General features: G+C 47.9%; 1 protein-coding gene across 3 annotated transcripts in view; it reads right to left on the bottom strand.

Annotated features, from left to right (window-relative positions):
• BEST3 (bestrophin 3) overlaps positions 1-19,489 on the bottom strand; it is a 102,802-nt gene extending 83,313 nt beyond the window's left edge. For 2 of the 3 annotated variants that reach the window (XM_063927483.1, XM_063927485.1), the window contains exon 1: positions 1,559-1,783. The gene's annotated coding sequence lies outside the window, so the exon portion shown is untranslated. Of the gene's footprint in view, positions 1-1,558; positions 1,784-19,094 lie in introns of those variants that run through there. The other variant, XM_063927484.1, reaches the window with a different exon arrangement.
• Positions 19,490-23,195: the final 3,706 nt, after the last annotated feature.

The following is a 23,195-nucleotide window of genomic DNA, read 5'->3' as shown; positions in this document are numbered from 1 at the left end:
TTAAAATGCACTTTTTTGAACTTCTAGTATTCAGCAATAAGGGGCTATGTTTACAAAGCATCTCAGCCAGTTGGAGATGAAAATTTAAAGCGGCACTCACATTCAGCGTATACCTAATTTTTTATAGCTACAACAGGAAATTATAATTATCAGGGACAATCCCAGATGATTACTAAAAATGCCCCTCAGGATCGTCAGGATGTATCACTAAACACATGCAGGGACAGTTGTGCAGGGACAGTTGTGTAAAAAGTGAATTGATTGCTAATGTGATCACTTTACTTCTATGTACAGTACCCAGCCGTGCTACTGCAGATCTCTCTCATGGATCTCTCAACTGGAGAACTTTGCGAAGTTAAGCCCATAGGCCATCTGAAGATAATGTCAGCTACCGCAGACAAGCTTGGCAAATTTTACATTTTAACAGTCCCTTAGAAATCTAAGGTAGCTGCTTTTGAGGTTGAAAGCTGTTGAAAATAGAAATATCTGCTGTGGTCCCCATACATCCTGAGGATGCTTAATATTGTGGGCAGTCCCACATTTTCAGATGGGTGTTTTGGGGGATATCCTGCACATATTTATCTTACATAATCAAATATATCTCTATGTGTCAAATAAAACAAGGAAAAACAGACTTAGAACTCTTGCCATCAGACTATAGGATTTGATCTGTTAGTTGCTACAAATCATTTAACAGTGTCCACCAATCTGATCTGCATATAGAAGATGTTTAGCAGATTCTGTTGTCTTACTTCTATTACCCATATTAGCAATCATGTCCCTGCTACAGAAAGGTCACACAAGTCCCTTGAAGGTTGTAGTCTGGCAAACCAGTTATTATTTACCTCCTCACCAATTTGTGTTCCGCCATTAAAGTTTTATTAAAAAGACTAACACCAGACCTGTGAGCCAGATGTGGCCAATGGAGAATAATTTCATGGTCATGTCTTCCCTGGCATTCTCCATATACTCTCTTCTGATGACATCACAGTTTACTTAGTTTTGGGCCTACAACAATGTAATTATAATTTGTATTTGTCTATCATGTAAATACTTGGTAAGCAGAACATTAGTCAGTGGTGCAGCTTTCGTACAAGCAGCCCATGCGGTGAGCAGGACGTGGCGTTTCTGGTCCATCTGCTCCTAGAACCACATTTTGCTCTTCTGGTCCCCAAACATGCTCCGTACAGCAGAGCAGTGTCCATGTACTGTTACCTCTTCACCCCCAAACTATAAAGCATGGTGATAGGGTGTTACAGTCTTGGCACTAACTCAATATGTACAGTTAGAAGGTTTTTCTAGCCAGCAATGTTATTACATAGAGAAATTATTTGTTACATACGTTATCACTGAATGTGTCATATGAATAAATGATTTTAGTACAGTTTGAATGTATGACTTTAATAGTCTTATAACAATGCATAATATGTATGCCAAGAATTATATTAATACATTTAAAATGACATTTCAGTTTAATAATAAATAAGTACGGCTGTGTTCATGTTCCTGAAAACAATCAAATATTTCTAGGTAATGATAATATGTGTATGTAACCAACCTGATTTGAGAATCAGGAGAATGTCCTTAAAAAGTCCTTGTGGTCAAAAAAGACTGTGAAGTTCAGAGATGGTACAGTCACAACCGCCTTCTGCTGGTAATCAAGTCACTTCTCATGGAGCACTAGGGAGTCCCTGGAGACCAGACTGACAAGTACAGGAGGGAAAGTGTCTTCCTCGCTGGTACCAGGAGGGAAAGTGTCTTCCTCGCTGGTAGCCTGTTTGTGCCAATATACACTCAGTTGCATCAGAGACTGTTCCAGGAGACGAAAACAGACAGCAGCTGCTGATCTTGCGCTCTCTTATTCTATATTTATAAATCCACCTGCCATTTACAGAACACCATTGACCAAGTGATCTTTGAACACATCTAGATGTCACTAAAACCTTAAAGGTGATCAGTCTGTGCAGTGCATTCTAAAAGGATTGCAGTGTTCTTAAAGTAACACTATGTGGTGGATTCCAAAGGAATATCTGTAACCCATTACCACCTGGGAATAAAGCTTAGGCTACTAGAATATTGTAGATTGGAATACATTGACATTGATACATGCTAGGCTGTAGTGTAGGCTCTTCAGAAAAGAGACCCTATTAATTAATTAAAGTATACAGACCCATGGAACATGATACATTCTAAATAACTGCATATTTTCACCTTTAGAAACTACACAGTTTCTGTTTATGATATGTTTTATACTGGTATACAGACAAGTATATGACATATGGCTTTTGGTATATTTTGTTTGTGAGAAAGTCTCTGTGTGGGAAGATCAATCAGTCAATGAATATTAATGACGTAGCAACTATTGGGTGATCCATTTGGGTTTAAATAATGAGTTCCTGACACTGATGGATTGAAATGCTACTAAGAATTATATTCGTTGAAAGTCAAAAGACAACTAAAAAGAGAACTTCTGAAACTGGAATAGGAAATGCAATCCATTTCTACACATATATGTTCATGTCCACATTGCCACTGGAAAACCAGGCGTTGCCTACTCTTGTTGGCAAAGGCGTAACTACCATAGTTGCAGGAAGTGCAGCTGCTATGGGGCCCAGAGCTGAGAGGGGCCACCTTCTCTGTTAAAGTTGCATGTGTTATATACATATTTTTGCTATGGGGTGGTAAATTGGGGGCCTTACAATTTTTGCCTTGGGACCTACAAATATCTAGTTATGCCTCTGCATTTGCTCATTGTAATGTGGTATAAAATGAACTGGAGGGCATTATAAAGTTACATAATATGAACTGGGACACTGTAATGTGTCACAGTATGAAGTGGAGGCACTATAGTGTGGCATAACATGAACTTGGGCACTGTAATGTGTAGAGATGAGGGGGTCCAGTTCTCACAGAACCAGACCCATCCGAGTCCGGCTTGGGTTTTCCCACATGACATGGATACCAAAATGGATTTTATAAAGGTCCCCAGTGATCGCGCCATCTTCTTTCTGGCTGTGGAGCTTGTATTGAGTAGACGTGTCCATGCTGTGTCCATCCAGGGAGCTTGTGCTGTCCATCAAGAGGTGCTGCTGTGTTGTTCATCAAGGGACTGAGGCTGCTGTGTCCTACCAGGGGCTGCTATGTCTGTCCATAAAGGGGTTGCTGTGTTTTTTCAGGGGTGCTCTGCCCATGCTGTGTCTGTCCATAAATGGGCTGCTATGTCTGTCCATAAATGGGCTGCTGTGTCCTCCAGGGGATGCAGTTACAATATCGGCTGTCGGGATCCCGGCTCTCAGAAGACTGACAACGGAATCCCAACAGCTGGTGAAATACAGACGCCTGGAATGCCGACCACCGCCGGGTATTCCCACTTGGTTGGTGGGCCATGCCGCCAACCGAGTAGGAATATAACTTGTGGCGAGCAAAGCGAACCACTGAGCCCGAAGCATGGCTAACGCAGTGTGCCCGCAAGGGGACTCGCTGCCTTGCTGTCAGGATTCCAACAGATGGGATGCCGCTGTTGGAATATTGACAGCCGGCATCCCATCTGCCGGTAAATCATATGTATTCCGTCCTCTAGGGGTGCTCTGCCCATCCATAAAGGGGCTCCTGTGTCCTCCAGGGGTACTCTGTCCATCCATAAAGGCGCTGCTGTGTCCATCCAGGGGTGCTCTGTCTATCCATAAAGGCACTGCTGTGTCCATCCAGGGGTGCTCTGTCCATCCATAAAGGCACTGCTGTGTCCATCCAGGGGTGCTCTGTCCATCCATAAAGGCGCTGCTGTGTCCATCCAGGGGTGCTCTGTCCATCCATAAAGGCACTGCTGTGTCCATCCAGGGGTGCTCTGTCCATCCATAAAGGCACTGCTGTGTCCATCCAGGGGTGCTCTGTCCATCCATAAAGGCACTGCTGTGTCCATCCAGGGGTGCTCTGTCCATCCATAAAGGCACTGCTGTGTCCATCCAGGGGTGCTCTGTCCATTCATAAAGGCACTGCTGTGTCCATCCAGGGGTGCTCTGCCCCAGTTTAAAAAAAAAAAAAAAAGTAAAAAATATAATTTAAGATAAAAATATATATTTTTTGTGCTATACCCCGGTGTGCTATACTATTATTTTTTTCAAACCGCTGTGTAATAATCATGCACGTATTGTGACACTGTAGGTGGTACCCCAATTTCATACAAGCATTGTGATGCTGCAGGTTGTACCGCAGCTTAATATTCATACACGTATTGTGGCGCTGCAGGCTAGACTGCAGTGTAATATTCATACAAGTATTGTGACACTGCAGTCCGCACCCCACTTTCATACAAGTATTGTGACACTGCAGGTCATACAGCAGCTTCATATTTATACATGTATTGTGGCGCTGTAGGCCACGCCGCAGTATAATATTCATTGTTTATGATTATTTTAGTGATAACATTCATATAGACATGTCAGGCACTCTGTTTCACTACTGGCAAGAAAAAAAGGCAATTCAGAGGCCCATGCACAAACTGTCTTCGCTTTCCTTAAATTGACCAAACTCCAGTGTGACTCAGAAAGAGTTTTCTGCGCAGCCGAGAACCTTGTCAGCGATCAGCATCGGAGGTTACTTCTCCAAAATGTGGAAAAGCTGATATTCATTAAAATGAATTACAAATTTCATAAGGAAGATGTTTACCGGCAATTACGTCCCAAAACGTACTGGTGGATTCCAGCGGGGACAAACTAATAGTGTGAGGTGGTCAAAATTAACTGGAAGTTAGGGGAAATTAATGTTATTGAGGTTAATAATACCGTAGGAGCAAAAACAGGCCTAGATTCTGTGATTTTAGCTGTTTTTAGTGAAAAATACAGACCCAAAACCAAATACAGATACAAAACATGAGGGAGATAAAGATCCACAACCAAATCCCATGATGGAGGCTGGCGCACGTCTCTAGTAATGTGGCATAGTGTGAACTGGGGACACTGTATACCATAATGTGATTTGGGGGGTACTGTGTTGCATAATGTGTGCTGGCAGCCCTACAATGTGACATAATGTGAATTACAGTAGGGCACTACTTTGGGACATAACATTAACTAGTACACTATTATGGTTCAGAAAATGAACTAGAACTAGAACACTACTAGGGTTCAGAAAATGAACTAGGACACTATTATGTGGTGTCAAATTAACAACTGCTGTGGTGTCTCTCTAGAGCAGGGGTGGGGAACCTCCGGCCCGCGGGCCGTATACGTTTGGTCCGGCCCACCAGCTTGTGTCAGTGAGACACGCTGCCGCTCAGTCCGGCGGCAGCGTGTCTCAGTGTCAGAACAGGGAGGAGAGCGCGGCTGTCGAGTCGGAGCGGCGGCGTGTAGTACTTCAAACCAGCCGCCGGTCCGTGAGCCAATCAGAGCTCGCGGACCGGCAGCCAATCAGGAGCCGCGGCTGCCGGTCCGCGAGCTCTGATTGGCTCTCGAACCGGCGGCAGGTTTGAAGTACTACACGCCGCCGCTCCCACCCGACAGCCGCGCTCTCCTCCGTGTCCCACGGTAAGCAGCACGGAGGGGAGGGGGGAGGTCATCTGTATACCTGGCACTGTAGGGGCATTTGTATACCTGGCACTGTGGGGGCATCTGTATACCTGGCACTGTGGGGGGCATTTGTATACCTAGCACTGTGGGGGGCATTTGTATACCTGGCACTGTGGGGGCATCTGTATAACTGGCACTGTGAGGGGCATTTGTATACCTGGCACTGTGGGGGCATCTGTATACCTGGCACTGTGGGGACATCTGTATACCTGGCACTGTGGGGACATCTGTATACCTGGCACTGTGGGGGCATCTGTATACCTGGCACTGTGGGGACATCTGTATACCTGGCACTGTGGGGGCATCTGTATACCTGGCACTGTGGGGACATCTGTATAGCTGGCACTGTGAGGGGCATTTGTATACCTGGCACTGTGGGGGCATCTGTATACCTGGCACTGTGGGGACATCTGTATACCTGGCACTGTGGGGGCATCTGTATACCTGGCACTGTGAGGGGCATCTGTATACCTGGCACTGTGGGGGCATTTGTATACCTGGCACTGTGGGGGCAATTGTGGATCTGGCACCGCACTATTGGGGGCATATGTGTATCACGTCCCATTTTAACTGGCCACACCCAGTACCTCTAAGGGGCAGACCTACTGGGGGGCAGGGTAATTTTTTAAGTTGAGAATTTTTGTATGGCCCCCGAAGGATTTTATAAATATCCAAATGGCCCTCGGTAGAAAAAAGGTTCCCCACCCCTGCTCTAGAGGCACTTGGTCAAGGGCCCTTTCAAAATGTTGTTATGGGGCCACAAAGTTCTGGCTACGCCCCTGATTGCAAGATTGCTGGTCTAACTGGAAATTCACTAGATCAACCTAGTACAACCATTTAATTCAATTAGAATGCTTAGTTTTTCACGTAGATCTTCAAAGCCCTCACAACATCCAAGGACTTTGAGGTAGCAGAGGTGTCAGTAAGCACCGGAACCACAATAGGTTGGTTGATATGAAACGCAGACACCACCTTAGGAAGAAACTGCTGCCGAGTTCTGAGTTCAGCTCTATCCTCATGACAAATCAAATAGGGGCTTTTGTTAGACAACGCCCCCAGTTCTGACACACACATTGCGGAAGCCAAGGCCAACAGTGTAACAGTCTTCCATGTAAGAAACTTAACGTCAGCCTCCTGTAAAAGTTCAAACCAGTCCGATTGCAGAAACTGCAACACCACGTTGAGATCCCAAGGTGCCGTGGGAGGCACAAAGGGCGGTTGGATGTGCAGAACACCCTTCAAGAACATCTGAACCTCAGCAAGGGAAGGCAATTGTTTCTGGAAGAAAATGGATAAGGCCGAAATCTGGACTTTCAAGTAGCCTAAACGTAGGCCCACATCCACAACTGATTGTAGAAAAAGGAGAAAACGTCCCAGTTGAAATTCCACTACAGGAAATTTCCTGTTTTCACACCACGAGACATATTTTTTACAAATATGGTGAGAATGTTTAGATGATACCCCTTTCCTAGCTTGGATCAGGGTTGGAATAACCTTGGCCCTCATTCCGAGTTGATCGGTCGCAAGGCGAATTTAGCAGAGTTACACACGCTAAGCCTACGCCTACTGGGAGTGTATCTTAGCTTCTTAAAATTGCGACCGATGTATTCGCAATATTGCGATTACAAACTACTTTGCAGTTTCTGAGTAACTTCAACCTTACTCTGCCTGTGCGATCAGTTCAGTGCTTGTCGTTCCTGGTTTGACGTCACAAACACACCCAGCGTTCGCTCAGACACTCCCCCGTTTCTCCAGCCACTCCTGCGTTTTTTCCGGAAACGGTAGCGTTTTCATCCACACGCCCATAAAACGCCGTGTTTCCGCCCAGTAACACCCATTTCCTGTCAATCACATTACGATCGCCGGAGCGATGAAAAAGCCGTGAGTAAAAATACTATCTTCATTGTTAAATTACTTGGCGCAGTCGCAGTGCGAATATTGCGCATGCGTACTAAGCGGATTTTCATTGCGATGCGATGAAAAATAACGAGCGAACGACTCGGAATGAGGGCCTTTGTTCGGAATGCCTTTCCGGGCTAAAATCTGATGCTCAACTTCCATGCCGTCAAGCGTAGCCGCAGTAAGTCTTGGTAGATGTACGGCCCCTGTTGCAGAAGATCCTCTCACAGAGGCAGAGGCCACGGGTCCTCCAGGAACAACTCCAGTAGATCCACGTACCAAGCCCTTCTCTGCCAATCTGGAGCAATGAGAATTGCTTGAACCTTTTCCCTTTTTATTCTTTTGAGAATTCTTGGGATCAGAGGAAGAGGTGGGAACACGTAAACCATCTGGTGGACCCATGGAGTCACCAGAGCGTCCACCGCCACTGCTTGTGGTGACCTGGAACAATAGCGCTTTAGCTTCTTGTTGAGATGAGAGGCCATCATGTTTATCTGTGGAATTCCACCACCGACTTGTTAAGGACTCGAACACCTGCAGGTGAAGGCCCCACTCTCCTGGGTGGAGGTCGTGTCTGCTGAGGAAGTCCGCTTCCCAGTTATTTACTCCCGGAATGAAGATTGCCGACAGCGCCACCTCGTGTCTTTCTGCCCAGAGGAGAATTTTTGTTACCAGCTCTGCTCTTCGTTCTGCCTTGTCGGTTTATGTAAGTTACTGCCGTCACATTGTCCGACTGAACCTGAATGGCTTGATCTTGAAGAAGCTAGAAGAAGGGCGTTGTATATGGCCCTTAGTTCCAGAACGATGATCGGAAGAATGGCTTCCTGACTTGACCATTTTCCTTGGAACTGTTCCCCTTGCGTGACTGCTCCCCAACCTCTGAGGCTTGCGTATGTGGTTAGTAGAATCCAATTTTGAATCCCGAACCATCGACCCTTGGTCAGGTGAGAAGTCTGGAGCTACCACAGAAGAGAAATCCTGGCTTTTGGCGACAGACGTGTCCTCTGAAGCATGTGAAGATGTGATCCGGACCATTGTCCAACAGATCCAGTTGGAATGGCCTTGCATGAAACCTTCCGTACTGCAGATCCTCGTAAGAGGCTACCATCTTCCCCAGAAGGCGAATGCACAGATGCACCGATATCTGGGTTGGTTTTAGGACATACCGCACCATTGACTGGATTACCAATGCCTTTTCCAACGGAAAGAACACCTTTTGTGACTCCGTATTCAGGATAATTCCTAGGAACGGAAGCCTCCGTGTTGGTTCCAGGTGGGATTTTGGCAGGTTCAGAATCCACCTGTGATCCTGGAGAAGTTGGGTTGAGAGGGCAATGCTGTCCAACAACCTCTCCCTGGAAGGCACTTTTATCAGCAGGTCGTCAAGGTATGGTATTATGTTCACTCCCTGCTTGCAGCGGAGAAACATCATTTCTTCCATTACCTTGGTGAATACCCTCGGTGCCGTGGAGAGGGCAAAAGGCAGGGCCTGAAACTGGTAGTGACAGTCCTGCAGTGCAAACCTTAGATACGTCTGATGAGGCGGCCAAATTGGAATGTGAAGGTACGCATCCTTGATGTCCAGAGACACCAGGAATTCCCCCTCCTCCAGACCTGAGATCACCGCTCTCAGAGACTCCATCTTGAATTTGAACACCCTTAAATATGGGTTCAGAGATTTTAGGTTGGGAATGGACCTCACTGAACCATCTGGTTTCGGTACCACAAACAGGTTGGAGTAATAACCCTTGTTTTGTAGTTGAAGTGGAACTGGGACAATGATCTAAGTCCGAACCAGTTTTTGAATTACTGCCTGTAAAGTCACACTTGCTTCCAGAGAAGCTGGTAAGCCTGATTTGAAGAATCTGTCAGGTGGGAGTTCCTGAAACTCCAGTCTGTATCCCTGGGCAATAAGATCTATGACCCAGGGATCCTGGCAAAATGTTGCCCAAACATGACTGAAATAATGTAACCGAGCTCCCACCTGCCTGTCTTCCAGGCAGTGTGGACCACCGTCATGCTGAAGACTTTGAGGAAGCAGATCCGGGGTTCTGTTCCTGGGAACCTGCAACGGCCGGTTTTCTGGGTTTACCTTTAGTACCTTTGAAGGCTGCAGAAGAACTCTTGGATCTGCCTTTGAATTTCGCTATCTGAAAGGACTGCAGAGTCGGAGCAGAGTAGGTCTTCCTAGCTGGGGGTGCTGCGGAAGGAAGGTACGTAGACTTACCTGCCGTAGCCTTGGAAATCAACTTATCCAGTTCATCTCCAAACAGGACTTCACCTGTGAAAGGTAGATTTTTCACTCCTTTCCTGTAATCTGCATCCGCCGACCACTGGTGCAGCCTCAAGCCCCTGCATGCTGAAACTGCCATGGCAGTGGTGTGCGCGTTGAGCAAACCAATTTCCTTTAAGGCCTCGACCATAAAGGTAGCAGAGTCCTGAATATGCTGCAGGAGTAAAACAATCTCCCCCCTGGGTAAGGTATCCAATCCATCAATTAAGTTACCTGACCACTGTGCAATGGCTTTAGTGATCTATGCGCAAGCAATAGTGGGCCTCTGGGCTACCCCAGCAACAGTGTACAGTGATTTGAGAGTGTTCTCAATCTTGCGGTCAGCTGTGTCCTTTAAGGAGGGTGGTCTTCTGTATGCCGAATGTCGGGATCCCGGCGCACAGTATACCGGCGCCGGAATCCCGACACCCGGCATACCGACAACTATTCTCCCTCGTGGGGGTCCACGACCCCCCTGGAGGGAGAATAAAATAGTGTGGCGCGCGTAGCGCGCCACCGTGCCCGCAAGGGGCTCCTTTGCGCTCGCCACGCTGTCGGTATGCCGGCGGTCGGGCTCCCGGCGCCGGTATGCTGGTCGCCGGGAGCCTGAGCGCCGGCATACCGTACGACACCCTTTAAGGATGCTGCCCCAGGAACAGGTAAGACTATCTAACGCGACAGCCTAGATACCGATATGTCCACCATCGGCGGGTTTTCCCATTTCTTTCTATCATCCAGAGGAAAGGGAAAGGATGTAATTAATCTTTTAGGAATCTGAAATTTTTTGTCAAGATTTGCCCAAGTTTGTTCAAAGTATTTAATTCCTTTGATGCTGGAAAAGTAGCTGAGGATTTCTTTTTGATATTAAAATAAGATTCCTCCTCAACCTCAGCCTTCTTATCAGGAATGTGCAGGACATTTCTGACAGCTTCTATCATGGCATGTATGCCCTGTGACAGGACGGCATCCTCCCCACTCGCATCTGCTTCACCCTCCTCTGGATCTGATGTATCATTATCAGTATCACCCTGCATGAGCTGGGCCAGAGCACACTTTTGCGGGCAAATGGCGGGGGGGTGAGACGCTGGTATGGGGACCGAATCTCTATTCATTAGGTCATCCATAGACTATCTTAAAAATTGCGTCTCTTTCTTATTATGGGATAATTTTGTAGAAATATTAGATATCATCCCTTTAATGGAATCTAACCATGGGGGTTCTGCCCCACTAGCTTGAGAATGGACACTATCCTGAGTACAGGGAAGTGAGCCTCGGGGGGAAGAAAGGCACTCAGCCGTGCAGGAAACACAGTCCCTGGACATGGTAATGTGAAGGGGGACACACACACACCAACACACAGAAGGTGAAAACACAATTTTAACCCACACAGAGCCCTCAGGGAGACACAGAAATCGGAGCCAGCCACACACAGTGCCCCTGTAGCCAAGAAAATATTATCTGGGTCACCACATTAAGTCCCTTAATAGGGCTTAGTATTTAACACCAAATCTCCCCCCCCCCCTTCTAAGACCCCTGGTACCGCTGAGGAGATTTGGAGTCTTTGTGGAGGAGCTGTGCTTCCCTGTGATTCCTGTCAGAGCAAGTTGCAGAGGGAAAACGGTGCTGGTGAGCTGCTGGATCCGCTCTTAGTGAAGCCACGCCCCCTTAATGGCGCTTGGCTTCCCGCTTTTATTATACTGTCTAATTTTCTGTCTAACAGAGGGTTAAAAATAAGATTTTACTTACTGGTAAATCTATTTCTCATAGTCCGTAGTGGATGCTGGGGACTCCGTAAGGACCATGGGGAATAGACGGGCTCCGCAGGAGACAGGGCACTCTAAGAAAGAATTAGGACTACTGGTGTGCACTGGCTCCTACCTCTATGTCCCTCCTCCAGATCTCAGTTAAGGAAACTGTGCCCGGAAGAGCTGACAGTACAAGGAAAGGATTTTGGAATCCAGGGTAAGACTCATACCAGCCACACCAATCACACCGTATAACTCGTGATAAACTTACCCAGTTAACAGTATGAACAACAACAGAGCATCAGACCAACCTGATGCAACCATAACATAACCCTTATGTAAGCAATAACTATATACAAGCATTGCAGAAGAAGTCCGCACTTGGGACGGGCGCCCAGCATCCACTACGGACTACGAGAAATAGATTTACCGGTAAGTAAAATCTTATTTTCTCTAACGTCCTAGTGGATGCTGGGGACTCCGTAAGGACCATGGGGATTATACCAAAGCTCCCAAACGGGCGGGAGAGTGCGGATGACTCTGCAGCACCGAATGAGCAAACACAAGGTCCTCCTCAGCCAGGGTATCAAACTTGTAGAATTTTGCAAAAGTGTTTGAACCCGACCTAGTAGCTGCTCGGCAAAGCTGTAATGCCGAGACCCCTCGGGCAGCCGCCCAAGAAGAGCCCACCTTCCTTGTGGAATGGGCTTTTACTGATTTTGGAGGCGGCAATCCAGCCGCAAAATGAGCCTGCTGAATCGTGTTACAGATCCAGCGAGCAATAGTTTGCTTTGAAGCAGGAGCACCCAGCTTGTTGGATGCATACAGGATAAACAACGACTCAGTTTTCCTGACTCCAGCCGTTCTGGCTACATAAACCTTCAAAGCCCTGACTACCTCTAGTAACTTGGCATCCTCCAAGTCACGAGTAGCCGCAGACACCACAATAGGTTGGTTCAAATGAAAAGATGACACCACTTTTGGCAGAAAGTGCGGACGAGTCCGTAATTCTGCCCTGTCCATATGGAAAACCAGATAGGGGCTTTTATGTGACAAAGCCGCCAATTCTGACACACGCCTAGCCAAAGCTAAGGCCAACAGCATGACCACCTTCCACGTGAGATATTTTAGGTTTTAAGTGGCTCAAACCAGTGTGATTTCAGGAAATTCAACACCACGTTAAGATCCCAAGGTGCCACTGGTGGCACAAAAGGGGCTGAATATGCAGCACTCCCTTTACAAACGTCTGAACTTCAGGAAGAGAAACCAGTTCCTTTTGAAAGAAAATGGATAGGGCTGAAATCTGGACCTCAATGGACCCCAAATTTAAGCCCAAAGTCACTCCCGACTGTAGGAAGTGAAGGAAACGGCCCAGCTGGAATTCCTCCGTAGGGGCATTCCTGGCCTCACACCAAGCAACATATTTTCGCCATATACGGTGATAATGCCTAGCCGTCACGTCCTTCCTAGCCTTTATTAGCATAGGAATAACCTCATCCGGAATGCCTTTTCTGCTAGGATCCGGCGTTCAACCGCCATGCCGTCAAACGCAGCCGCGGTAAGTCTTGGAACAGACAGGGCCCCTGTTGCAACAGATCCTGTCTGAGAGGCAGAGGCCATGGGTCCTCTGTGAGCATTTCTTGCAATTCCGGATACCAAGTCCTTCTTGGCCAAACCGGAACAATGAGTATTGTTCTCACTCCTCTTTTTCTTACGATTCTCAGCACCTTGGGTATGAGAGGAAGAGGAGGAAATACATAAACCGACTGGAACACCCACGGTGTCACTAGTGCGTCCACAGCTATCGCCTGAGGGTCTCTTGACCTGGCGCAATACATTTGTAGCTTTTTGTTGAGGCGGGATGCCATCATATCCCCCTGTGGCAGTTCCCAACGACTTGTAATCTGTGTGAAGACTTCTTGATGAAGTCCCCACTCTCCCGGGTGGAGGTTGTGCCTGCTGAGGAAGTCTGCTTCCCAGTTGTCAACTCCCGGAATGAACACTGGTAACAGTGCTTTTACGTGATTCTCCGCCCCGCGAAGAATTCTGGTGGCTTCCGCCATCGCCACCCTGCTCCTTGTGCCACCTTGGCGGTTTACATGAGCCACTGCGGTGATGTTGTCTGCTTGAATCAGCACCGGTTGGTAGCGAAGCAGAGGCTCTGCTTGACTTAGGGCGTTGTATATTGCCCTTAGTTCCAGGATATTGATGTGCAGACAAGCCTCCTGACTTGACCACAGACCCTGGAAGTTTCTTCCCTGTGTGACTGCCCCCCACCCTCGGAGGCTTGCATCCTTGGTCACCAGGACCCAGTCCTGAATGCCGAACCTGCGACCCTCGATAAGGTGAGCACTCTGCAGCCACCACAGAAGAGACACCCTGGCCCTGGGGGATAGGGTGATCAGCCGCTGCATCTGAAGATGCGATCCGGACCACCTGTCCAACAGATCCCACTGACAGGTCCTCGCATGGAACCTGCCGAAGGGAATGGCTTCGTATGACGCCACCATCTTTCCCAGGACTCGCGTGCATTGATGCACCGACACCTGTTTTGGTTTTAAGAGGCCTCTGACCAGAGTCACGAGCTCCCGAGCCTTCTCCGCCGGGAGAAAAACCTTCTTCTGGTCTGTGTCCAGTATCATGCCCAAGAAGGGCAGACGCGTCGTAGGAATCAGCTGCGACTTTGGAATATTCAGAAACCAGCCGTGCTGTTGCAACACCTCCCGAGAGTGTGCTACGCTGATCAGCAACTGCTCTCTGGACCTCGCCTTTATGAGGAGATCGTCCAAGTATGGGATAATTGTAACTCCTTGCTTTCGCAGAAGCATCATCATTTCTGCCATTACCTTGGTAAATATTCTCGGTGCCGTGGACAGACCAAACGGCAACGTTTGGAATGGGTAATGACAATCCTGTACCACAAATCTGAGGTACGCCTGATGAGGTGGATTAATGGGGACATGAAGGTATGCATCCTTTATGTCCCGAGACACCATATAATCCCCCCCTTCCAGGCTTGCGATGACCGCTCTGAGCGATTCCATCTTGAAATTGAACCCTTTCAGGTATATGTTCAGGAATTTTAAATTCAATATGGGTCAGACCGAACCGTCCGGTTTCGGTACTACAAACATGGTCGAATAATAACCCTTTCCCTGTTGAAGGAGGGGAACCTTGACCACCACCTGCTGAAGATACAATTTGTGAATTGCAGTTAACACTGTTTCCCTCTCGTGGGGGGAAGCCGGCAGGGCCGTCGGTGAGGGGGCATCTTCTCAAAGTCCAGCTTGCATCCCTGAGACACAATATCTATTGCCCAGGGACCTAACAGGGAGTGAACCCACTTGTGGCTGAACTTACGCAGGCGTGCCCCCACCGGGCCTAGCTCCGCCTGTGGAACCCCAGCGACATGCGGTGGATTTTTGTAGAGGCCGGGGAGGACTTCTGTTCCTGGGACCTAGCTGTGTTGTGCAGGTTCTTTCCTCTGCCCCCGCCTCTGGCAAGAAAGGACGCACCTCGGACTTTCTTGTTTCTTTGTTCTAAAGGCTGCATTTGATAATGTCGCGCTTTCCTAGGCTGTGCAGGAATATAAGGCAAAACAACAGAATTACCAGCTATAGCTGTGGAGACCAGGTCCGAGAACCCTTCTCCACACAATCCTCAGCCTTCCATATGCCTCTTAAGTCGGCATCATCTGTCCATTGCATATTCTACAGGACACATCAAGCAGAAATCGACATAGCTTTGTCTCTAGGACCCAGTAGACTCATGTCTCTTTGGGCATGTTTTATATATATATATATATATATCTATATATATATCTATATATCTATATCTATATATCTCTTAAGACAGCATCTTTAATATATATATATCTCTATATATACATATATCTATATATATATCTACATACTAGGGTCTCAATCTCTGCTGATAAGGTACCTGTCCACTCTGCCCCAGCGCTATAAACCCATGCCGACACAATCGCCGGTCTGAGTAGTGTACCAGAATGTGCACGCTATCTGCAGGATCCCTGAGAATAGCTGTTACGACAGGTTACCTTTTGGGCAAACGTGACACCCTAGGGGAAGATTCCCATCGTATCCTGGCCCTAGTGGGGAAAGGATACTGCCTGAAAATTCTTTGTGGGAAACTGCAGTCTCTTGTCTGGAGATTCCCGCTCTTTTTCCTCATGAGAGGAGGGAAATTTACCTCAGCTTTCTTCCCCTTAAACATGTGTACCCTTGTGTCAGGGACAGATGAGTCATCAGTGATATGCAAATCATCTTTTATTACAATAATCATATATTGAATACTTTTCTGTCATTTTGGCTGTAACTTTGCATTATCGTAGTCGACACTGGAGTCAATCTCCGTGTCGACATCAGTGTTTATTATTTTGGATAGTGAGCATTGAGAGACACTGAAGGTCTCTGCGACAGAGGGACAGACATGGGTAGATTTCCTATCTGTTCTCTAATCTTTTGTGCAATAAATTCATACCCTCCAACTGTACCTTTTTGGCCGGTACAGTACCGTTTTTTTTAAGGTCTGTACCGGCCAAAAAGGGCTTTGTACCGATTTTTGACTCCCTGCATCTCCATTGAAAGTATAGGAAAGGGGGCGTGGCCACGCCCCTTTACCCGCGGTCACGCCCCTTTTCCTTGTTTGTACCGGTTTTTACGTGTACAATGTTGGAGGGTATGTAAATTCACCTCAGCACTTAATTACACATATCCAACAGGTGTCGGCGTTGTCGACGGAGACACCCTCACACACATATTTGCTCTATCTCCTCCTTAGGGGAGCCTTTTACCTCAGACATGTCGACACACACGTACCGACACACCACACATACAGGGGATGCTCTATTTGAAGACAGTTCCCCCACAAGGCCCTTTGGAGAGACAGAGAGAGAGTATGCCAGCACACACCCCAGCGCTATATGACCCAGGAATCACACAGTAACGTAGTGTTAACCCAGTAGCTGCTGTATATCTTGTTTTTACGCCAAATTTATGTGCCCCCCCCCCTCTCTTTTCACCCTCTTCTATCGTGCTTCTGCAGGGGAGAGCCTGGGGAGCTTCCTCTCAGCGGAGCTGTGGAGAGAAATTGGTGCTGGTGAGTGCTGAGGAAGAAGCCCCGCCCCCTCAGCGGCGGGCTTCTGTCCCGCGATTTTGTGTAAAATAATGGCGGGGGCTCATGCATATATACAGTGCCCAGCTGTATATATGCTCTATTTTGCCAGGAGGTACTCAATTGCTGCCCAGGGCACCCCCCCTGCGCCCTGCACCCTACAGTGACCGGAGTGTGTGGGTTAGTGTGGGAGCTGTGCGCTACCTCATATGAAGACAGGAATCTTCTGCCGCCGATTTTGAAGTCTTCTTGCTTCACTCGCCGGCTTCTGTCTTCTGGCTCTGCGAGGGGGACGGCGGCGCGGCTCCGGGAACGGACGACCAAGGTTGAGTTCCTGTGTTCGATCCCTCTGGAGCTAATGGTGTCCAGTAGCCTGAGAAGCGCAACCTATCCGCAGTTAGTAGGTTTGCTTCTCTCCCCTCAGTCCCACGTAGCAGAGAGTCTGTTGCCAGCAGATCTCTCTGAAAATAAAAAATCCTTATAAAATACTTTCTTATTAGCAAGCTCAGGAGAAATCACTAAAGTGCACCCAGCTCTGACCGGGCACAGATTCTAACTGAGGTCTGGAGGAGGGACATAGAGGGAGGAGCCAGTGCACACCAGTAGTCCTAATTCTTTCTTAGAGTGCCCTGTCTCCTGCGGAGCCCGTCTATTCCCCATGGTCCTTACGGAGTCCCCAGCATCCACTAGGACGTTAGAGAAACCCTTGTTAGAAATGGGTGCCAGTGTGGGTATTCATTGGTGGCTCAGCGCACCCCTCACAGCGGGACACATGTAGCCGCATGTCTTCTGAGCCCCCTGGAGCGCAGCCTGCCAGCGACCCGCTAACCGGGACGCCGCTAACGGGACGCCATTCCTGCCAGCGACCCGCTAACCGGGACGCCGGCGCTGGACTCACCACTCTTCTCTCTTCTGGCTCTGATAGGGGTGGGGGCGTGCTGCGGGAGTATACGCTGCGCCATGGTGTGGCTTGCGAATAACTCCCTCAGGAGCTCAGTGTCCTGTCAGCGGAGAAACAGGTCCATTAACTCTTCAGGAAGTTGGGTCGTTCTCCCCCCTAAGTCCCACGAAGCAGACAGGCTGGTGCCAACCAGCCCTGCTTGAAAACAACAAGTAGAAAATAAATGCAGAAAACTCTTCAGGAGCTTCCCTAAGCGTGACCGGCTCCTCCGGGTACATTTTCTAAACTGAGTCTGGTAGGAGGGGCATAGAGGGAGGAGCCAGTGCACACTATTGATTTCTTAAAGTGCCCAAGGCTCCTAGTGGACCCGTATATACCCCATAGTACTAATGTGGACCCCAGTATCCTCTAGGACGTAAGAGAAATTATAAATCACATTTGTTCAGTTACATGCTGAGTTACATTACCAACAGTAAAACTGGGTACACACTTGTTCGAACCCGGCTGATCGGGTAAAATGCTCCTGATCAGCCGGGCTCTGTATGCTTCCAGCTGTGACCCATGTGACCTCCTGCGAGGCGGGGGCAGCAGCAAGGGAAGGGGGTTTAGCGGCTCCACAATGGGGATCGGGAGGTTGCATGGGCAGCTCATAAGATGCGACCTACCAGTCCCAATCGTTGCAGGAGCGTTATGAGCCGTTTATCAGCTAACGCTCCTTCATCGGTACAGAGTACACACCTATACAGTCAACGGCCGTTCACCCGATATCGGGAGGACGGCCCGACAATTGTATAGGTGGGTACCTAGCTTAAGAGTTGTCATTGGATACTCAGAAATGTAAAAGTATAGTTAAAGCTAAGGGGGTTATTCAGTAAGGATTGCAGATTCTGCTAAAAAGCAGAATTTGCAATCCTTTCTGTAGCATGCTTGGGGGCCGCCCATCACAGGGCAAGGACATCCAGTATGACCCCTTTCAGCCGCAACTAGTCAGCCGCCATTTTTCTCATCAGAGAAGCTGCGTGTGACGTCACGCAGCTGCACCCAAAAATGCCACCAACCCGTCCCCATTTTCTCCGTGCCACCTCCGCTCGCCCCGCGAACACCTCTGCCTGTCAATCTGGCAAAGGCATTAGCACCCATTGTGAACTGAACGCATTTGGCAGCCACGCACGTGTAGGACGTAGCCTGTGCATGCGCAGTGACGCCGCCAACTGGGATTTTGCGGTGCGACCTTAATAACCCCCTAAGTGTAGATTTATCCTGGTATTGGCCATCATGAGCTAAACTGATGATCCTAAACACTGAAAACTATAGTCACACAGACAGCTAGCATCAGTACATGGCATTTGTTGGTAAGATTATTGGTCCAGTGCTAATCTTTTTAAATGCACAGACTCTAATGTAAGTTTGATTACGTTCGGTTTTCTGGAAATCTCTACCACAAAACGTACTGTATGGTTTAGTATGGTGCATCCTAACCACTGAGAAATAGAACAGCAGTGAAGTACAATTCAGTGAGGAATGTCGCACACTTTATAATGTTCTGCTCAGTAAAGTATTGTTATTGCAGCTGTTACCTGACGTGATGCTCTCCAGTGACAATTTCCTGCTCACAGATGATGTCCTTTCTTCCTGCAAATGATCTGCAGCAAACGTCTCTAGATTAAGACCAGTCTAACGGCATACATCACAGCATACAGTATCTCCGATTGGTGCATGTTTCAAAATGATTCGCATCCACAAAATTATTTTTCAGTTCTCTTTATATGTTATCTCTAGCTTTCCAGGAACGCTTTCTTGCTGCCAAAAATGTTTTTTACCCAGGATATAAACACATTATGAAGGATTCTGAACTTGAAGCTTATTTTCCAGTTGTTCTTATCTTCCTGCAGATCATCCTCTAAAGGATCATACTTTCCATTTAGAGTACAGACTCGGCAGTGTTCAAAATACAATTATAGTGATGTATCACAGGTCCATTATACCTAAAATAGAAGTTGTCTTATGTAAAAAGAGAGCAAAACCCAGTGAAATTGACAAATTGAAATGAAAACTGCTAATGGCAAATAACTTTTTTCCTAGCTTACCACATTTTCTCTTTAATTCAAATGCAAATGATCGAGTGCTGATATTTGGTTTATATGAGCTACATAAAAACATTTATCACCTTCATGATCATATATCACCATGCAGCTTCCATTTGACACTCTGGGGTGTCAATTAGTTAAATGGGATGTGGTTATGTGTCTGGCGGGGTCACTACACCGATGCCGGGATACTATGCGGTGAACAGCCCGGCAGTCGGCATGCTGATCAACAGGAACTATTCCCACTCGTGGGTGTCCACGACGCCCATGGAGTGGGAATAGAACATGTGGCGAGTGCAGCGAGCCACAGAGCCCACTGCACGTTGAGTGCAGTGAGCCCTCAAGGGGCTTCATTGCGCACACCCCCGCCGGCCATCCAAAAGCCGGGATCATGCCGTCGGTATAGTGACCGGCGGTTTCCCAACCGACAGTGAGGGTCATTCCGACCTGATCGCACGCTGCAGTTTTTCTCAGTGCAGCGATCAGGTCACTTCTGCGCATGCGTATGCACCGCAATGCGCAGGCGCGTCATACGGGTACAAAGGGGATCGTTGCTGGGCGATGGATTTAACGAAGAATCCATTCGGTCATCTGATCGCAAGAAGATTGACAGGAAGAAGCCGTTTATGGGTGTCAACTGACCGTTTTCAGGTAGTGGTTGGAAAAACGCAGGCGTGTCCAAGCATTTGGAGGGCGGGTGTCTGACGTCAATTCCGGGACCGGACAGGCTGAAGTGATCGCAGCGGCTGAGTAAGTTCAGACCTACTCAGAAACTGCACAAACTGTTATTGTTCTGCTCGGCTGCACATGTGATCGCACACTTTCAAAGCTAAAATACATTCCCCAGTGGGCGGTGACTATGCGTTTGCACGTCTGCAAAAAACAGCTAGCGAGCGAACAACTCGGAATGACCCTCAGTGACACGAACCCAACCCAGTTAAACACGGTAATAATAGATTATATAATACAATAACCAGGGAGCGCACTAAAACATAAAAATACAGTTTTCTCTGACGTCCTAAGTGGATGCTGGGACTCCGTAAGGACCATGGGGAATAGCGGCTCCGCAGGAGATTGGGCACAACTAAAGAAAGCTTTAGGACTACCTGGTGTGCACTGGCCCCTCCCTCTATGACCCTCCTCCAGACCTCAGTTAGAATCTTGTGCCCGGCTGAGCTGGATGCACACTAGGGGCTCTCCTGAGCTCCTAGAAAAAGAAAGTTTAATTTAGGTTTTTTATTTTCAGTGAGATCTGCTGGCAACAGACTCACTGCTACGAGGGACTAAGGGGAGAAGAAGCGAACCTACCTGCTTGCAGCTAGCTTGGGCTTCTTAGGCTACTGGACACCATTAGCTCCAGAGGGATCGAACACAGGGCCCGACCTCGATCGTCCGGTCCCGGAGCCACGCCGCCGTCCCCCTTACAGAGCCAGAAGCAAGAAGACGGTCCTGGAAATCGGCGGCAGAAGACTTCGGTCTTCATCAAGGTAGCGCACAGCACTGCAGCTGTGCGCCATTGCTTCCCATGCACACCTCACACTCCGGTCACTGATGGGTGCAGGGCGCTGGGGGGGGCGCCCTGGGCTGCAATATTAAGTACCTTGGCTGGCAAAACTACACATAATATAGTCATAGAGACTATATATGTGTAAAATCCCCTGTCAGATATACCTACAAAAAAGCAGGAGAAGTCCGCTGAAAAAGGGGCGGGGCTATCTCCCTCAGCACACTTGCGCCATTTTCCCTCACAGCTCCGCTGGAAGGATCGCTCCCAGGCTCTCCCCTGCAGTTTCCAGACTACATAGGGTAAAAAAGAGAGGGGGGGCACTAAATTCAGGCGCAATATTGTGTATACAAGCAGCTATTGGGAAAATCACTCAGTTACAGTGTTAATCCCTGTGTATATATAGCGCTCTGGTGTGTGCTGGCATACTCTCTCTCTGTCTCCCCAAAGGGCTTTGTGGGGTCCTGTCCTCAGTCAGAGCATTCCCTGTGTGTGTGCGGTGTGTCGGTACGGCTGTGTCGACATGTTTGATGAGGAGGCTTATGTGGAGGCGGAGCAGATGCCGATAAATGTGATGTCACCCCCTGCGGGGCCGACACCTGAGTGGATGGATAGGTGGAAGGTATTAACCGACAGTGTCAACTCCTTACATAAAAGGCTGGATGACGTAACAGCTGTGGGACAGCCGGCTTCTCAGCCCGCGCCTGCCCAGGCGTCTCAAAGGCCATCAGGGGCTCAAAAAACGCCCGCTACCTCAGATGGCAGTCACAGATGTCGACACGGAGTCTGACTCCAGTGTCGACGAGGTTGAGACATATACACAATCCACTAGGTACATCCGTTGCATGATCTCGGCAATGAAAAATGTGTTACACATTTCTGACATTAACCCAAGTACCACAAAAAAGGGGTTTTATGTTTGGGGAGAAAAAGCAGCCAGTGTTTTGTTCCCCCATCAGATGAGTGAATGAAGTGTGTGAAGAAGCGTGGGTTCCCCCGATAAGAAACTGGTAATTTCTAAAAAGTTACTGATGGCGTACCCTTTCCCGCCAGAGGATAGGTCATGTTGGGAGATATCCCCTAGGGTGGATAAGGCGCTCACACGTTTGTCAAAAAAGGTGGCACTGCCGTGATAAAGCTGGATTCCTTTATCGTATAAACAACCCTTTATGAGGTCTAAGAACACTGTACGCTGACTATGTAAGAAGTACCGTAAGGGTACGCTAGTTGCGTATCGATCGCTTAGCCGTGATTGAGACGCTCAGGCGTCACGTTCACTCACGAGTAAGTGATCACAGGCAGGCACGCTATTGGCTACAGACAAACGTAATGATTCGCTATGGCGTAGCAGATGCTCGAGACCACGAGGAGATCACCAGCGGCGCAGACGCTCACAACGCTATACCTTTATATCTATATTTTTAACAATGAAATACACAGTATACCTTAGTGTTGAGACAGGGTGTAAGTGCAACCTGGTGTAACCTGATTAACTACAAAGCTGCTTGAGAGTCACCGACGCTCAAGTGAACACTTAACACTATAAGAAATACACAGATACTTGTTTAGGGTCCAAAGCCTATTATATGTATTATAACTAATATACTTGCAAAAAGGAATCACAGTACAAATGATACACTACAATATAACAGAGACTTCCTAACCAAATAACTATACAAGAAATACAATACAATACTAATCAAGGGAAAATACGAAAGTGAGGAGAGAGAGAGAGAGAGAGAGAGAGAGAGAGAGAGAGAGATATGAGAGAAATGGCTCACAGAAAGACAATGATTACGGAGAGAAACTTACGCACAAGGGTAACGATCGCAAGCGCTTCTGGACAGCCAGCTTCCCGATTATCAGCAATGAGAACCGTTTGATGAGAAGTGCCAGCTGGATGCCACAGGCCCGTCTTTTATGCTACTCACACAATGCAATCCAATGGTCCCTACAATCTCATTGTCCATTGGACGCAGGAATTCGGCTTCGCATTTTAACAAAGGTCACAGGTTGATTCATACAGGTGGGCTGTCTTGTATCAGTGGCCTTGGTTATGCAACACAATGGGTGATGACCAACACATT

Source organism: Pseudophryne corroboree, chromosome 6 (assembly GCF_028390025.1).
Source record: "Pseudophryne corroboree isolate aPseCor3 chromosome 6, aPseCor3.hap2, whole genome shotgun sequence".
In the NCBI taxonomy this organism is placed as follows: domain Eukaryota; kingdom Metazoa; phylum Chordata; class Amphibia; order Anura; family Myobatrachidae; genus Pseudophryne; species Pseudophryne corroboree.
Note: the sequence above shows the minus strand (reverse complement) of the source record. Positions and strands in the feature narration are given on the sequence as shown.